General features: G+C 35.1%; 1 pseudogene; it reads right to left on the minus strand.

Annotated features, from left to right (window-relative positions):
• Positions 1-533: 533 nt before the first annotated feature.
• Positions 534-632, minus strand: LOC132297756 (small nucleolar RNA R71; annotated as a pseudogene).
• Between the last annotated feature and the right edge of the window lie 3294 nt (positions 633-3926).

Consider the following 3926-nt stretch of genomic DNA (forward strand, 5'->3'; position numbering starts at 1 on the left):
CAACATGATAATATGCATGTTCTTTTGGGTATGCCTAGACCTTTTATTCCTCAACCACAATGCCAAGTTCCACTTGGAATGCCAAGGCCGTTCTTTGTGCCACCTCCACCACCTATTGTCCAAGCTAACAATGGAGCTCACATAGAGCCTCCAATTGCAAATCCTCTCATAGCTTTAAAAGATCACTATGTGCCTAATGAATACAATGCACCCATATGCATTCGTCTTCCTTAATTTAGAGCACATCATTATGAAATCAAGCCACAAACCATACAAATGCTTCCCAATTTTTTTGGGCTAACCAATGAAGAACCATATAAGCATTTGGATGAATTTCTTGAAGTTTGTTCCACCGTAAGGTATACGAACATACCAGAAGAAGTTTTAAGGTTGAAACTCTTTCCATTTACCCTAAAAGACAAGGCAAAATATTGGTTTAACAATTTGAGACCTCTTTCGATAACTTCTTGGGCGGAAATACAACAAGAATTCTTGAGAAAGTATTATCCCGTTTCCAAAACCAATGCTATGTGAACTTCAATTCTTGAGTTTTCACAAGGGGATGGGGAGATGTTACATGAGGTATGGGAACGGTTGAATGATTTTCTTAGGAAATGTCCTCATCATGACATTTTTAAGTGGCAAATTGTCTAACATTTCTATGAAAGTTTGTCGGATACCCATAAAGGCATGGTTGATGCCTCAATGGGAGGTTCTTATTTCAATAAGCATGAAGATGATGTGTGGCGTTTATATGAAAATATGAGTGAAAACTCAATGCATCGATCATTATCCTCTAGAAATGGTAGAAATGTAAATGTAGGAGGACGGAATAATTTAAGCTTATATCAAGTGGAAAATTCTAGTGATATAGTTATCGAGGTGAAGTCTTTAACTCAAAGGTTTGACCAATCAAAATTTGGCTCATCAAGTGCCTTCTTCCCCTAATCATCATCATTCTAATGAGTTTTGCATGACATGTTCAAGTGTGTTACATACTACTTCCAATTGTCCTTATGGACATATGCATAATGAGCATTATGAACAAGTCAATGCCGTATTTGTGAGTCAAGGGAATAATCCCTATGGCAATCATTACAATCTCGGGTGGAGAAATCATCCCAATTTCTCTTGGAAAAGCCAAGGGTGATAAGTACTTAAATGTTGCACATTTCAGCAGTTTCAGTCTTTGCATCTATCTTACTTTTATGTTTTAGTCCTAGCTAAATTATGTTTATGTGTATTTCAGGGCAATAAAGTTCAAACAGGTTTAAATCGGTCCATTACCGTATTTTTATAGATGAGCCGAAAGTTCCAGAACACATTAGGACAAATTCAGAAAGAAGCAGAAAAGTGCCAGAAAAATGCATTGCGTATGGACGCCAAAATTTGCGTCCGGACGTAAGCCAAGGAATGTACTGCATCTGGAGGCCAACATCCGCGTCCGGACACAAGACTATGATGTACAGTGTCCGGACAACAAAATCTACGTCCGGACGCCAACCTCACTGGCAGTAATCACTTACAATTTTTTGGTTATGGGATTGACCTATTTTGGGTTCATTTTTTGACCTATTGTGGCCTCTAAAGGCTTGTATAAAAGCTAAATGAACCATTGTAACCATGATATTTTATTATTATTCAATCTCTCATTTTTTAGTTTTTTAAATCGTAATAAGTTCTTTCTCTTGAGTTAGAGATTAGGGTTAGAAGAAGGAGAAAAGAGGAAGAGATTAGGGTTAGAAAAAAAGAGAAGAGTGGAGGCACAAGGGTTTCAAGAACATCTACACACTCATCTCTCTTGAGTATTGAAGAAAAGTAGAGGCACAAGGGTTTCAAGAACATCTACCCATTCTTTATCTCAAGAGCTTCAAGGAAGAAGAAGAAGATGATGATGATGGTTCTATGCCTGGAGGAGGAGCTTGGTGACACCTTGACCACCTCTACCACCGTGGGCTAGCTCTTCACTTAGGGCTTTGTTAAGCCCTAAGTTTGTGTATATCTAAACCTTTGCAACTTTTATTTTTGGGGAGATAAATATATTGTTGTAGTTGCTATTGTGGTCTTGTGATTTCATACTTGTATGTTCCAAGATTTGTATTGATTAATCCTTCCATTATTTCTCTATTTTTGTTGCATGTCTATGTGTGATTAATCTAGGGTTTATACTCATGATTAGATGTTAAAGATTAATTCTTTCAGTAATTCTCTATGTTAATTTCATGTCTACGTGTTATTAATTGAGGATTATACTTGAAGGCCATGACATGGTATTTAATGGACGCAATTGTTAACTAGTTTGATGGTCTATGTTTTATTCTTGATGGGTTGTACTATGATTAGACAATTCATACTTGAAATTGATATTCTACACTTATTAAATGCAATTTGTATCATTTTCTTGATTGTGGATTAAATGAAAATGGTCAGTGGATTTGATTGGTTATGGTTTTGTCTTGATAGGTTGTACTACACCCTAGTTTATTTGTTATTAGGTAGACAATCTACACTTGATTAATCAATCCATCATCATGATTGAAATTTGTGTTATCCTATTGATGTGTGCTCTAATTGGATGCATTTGTGGATTCATGAGATAGGTTAAGCCTCAAGATTGGTGTGTTGTTCTACACTTAGTTTACTTGTTGGTTAGGTAGGCAATGTATTTCAAATGAATTGGATGATCATGTTTACATATGTAAATCGTGCCAATGATTTTAGCTACATTTAAATTGCAATAATGTTCTCCCCATTAATGGAAAGCCAATGGTTAATTGCATGAGCTTAATGGTGATTCCAATAAACCCTAAGACTTCTCTTTTTTACTTCTGAAACCCCTATCTCTAACATAGTTTATTTTAATTGCATTTTAATTTAAGTACACTTTAGCTTTAATCAATCAACAATCTCTTTTCTCTCTCTCTCTCTCTCTCTCTCTCTCTCTTAGTAATCACTAGTTAAAACCAATTGTCGAAGTTTAAATCTAAGCCAAAGATCTCTTGGGTACAATCCCTTCTCACTTCATACTACATAGTATAAGTGTCTAGCGGTTTATAAATGTAAACTATGATGCCTGCTTTGCACTAAGTATTTTCTAAAATCAAATAGTGTTGCATTATTTTGTGCACACACCTCATGGAGCATCATAATTTTGGCGTCGTTGCCGGGGATCATTTGGTTTAATTAGAGATAAATTAGACATTGGTTTTCATTTGATTATTTGTATATTCATTCTATTTTTTTATTTTTATTTTGTCCATTCTTCTATCATTTTAACTACTATTTGTTCAATTTGGTACTTGACTATAAGAAAGGCGAACATTGGAGATTAAAGCAATCATTAGAGCTTAAAGTTATCATTAGATTTTAAAGTTGCTTAAGGACCTTCGTGAGTAATTCTTGGAACTCTTGTAGCTAAATTGTTCACTTCCTTATGTGCTTGAGATAGCCCTTGTTAAGGCTCATTATATTACTTTATTTTAAGTCCAAACATACTTTCTAGTTGAAAGCATTGGCCCGTGTGGAGGCATTTATTTTATTTTATTTATTTTTTTTTTTTTTTGGATTGTGAATGTGAATGGAGCCCTTTTTTGATCCAAGTTTGGGGAAAATTTTTACCTATTATCTTTATGACACTATATCATATCATGATCCTTATGAGAATGAGTCCAATGCATTTCATGAATCATCATCATATAATGGACTTATTTACTCTTATGATCCCTCTTGACCTACTACCCTCCCCCACCACTTTATGAAGAACCATCTCCATCACCTTACTCTCCCGGATTTGAAGATAAAATGTTAGCTCTAGTTGATGAACTTAGTGAAAGGAGACAACTTATTCATTCTCATTCTCATAGACTAGCCATGCTAGAAGCTCAAGTTGAGGAAATTGTAAGTATTTTTTCTCGTCAAGAGGAAGA

This window comes from Cornus florida, unplaced genomic scaffold, assembly GCF_030987335.1.
Source record: "Cornus florida cultivar Cherokee Brave unplaced genomic scaffold, ASM3098733v1 CherokeeBrave_3.0.0_Hap2_Chr02, whole genome shotgun sequence".
NCBI lineage: Eukaryota > Viridiplantae > Streptophyta > Magnoliopsida > Cornales > Cornaceae > Cornus > Cornus florida.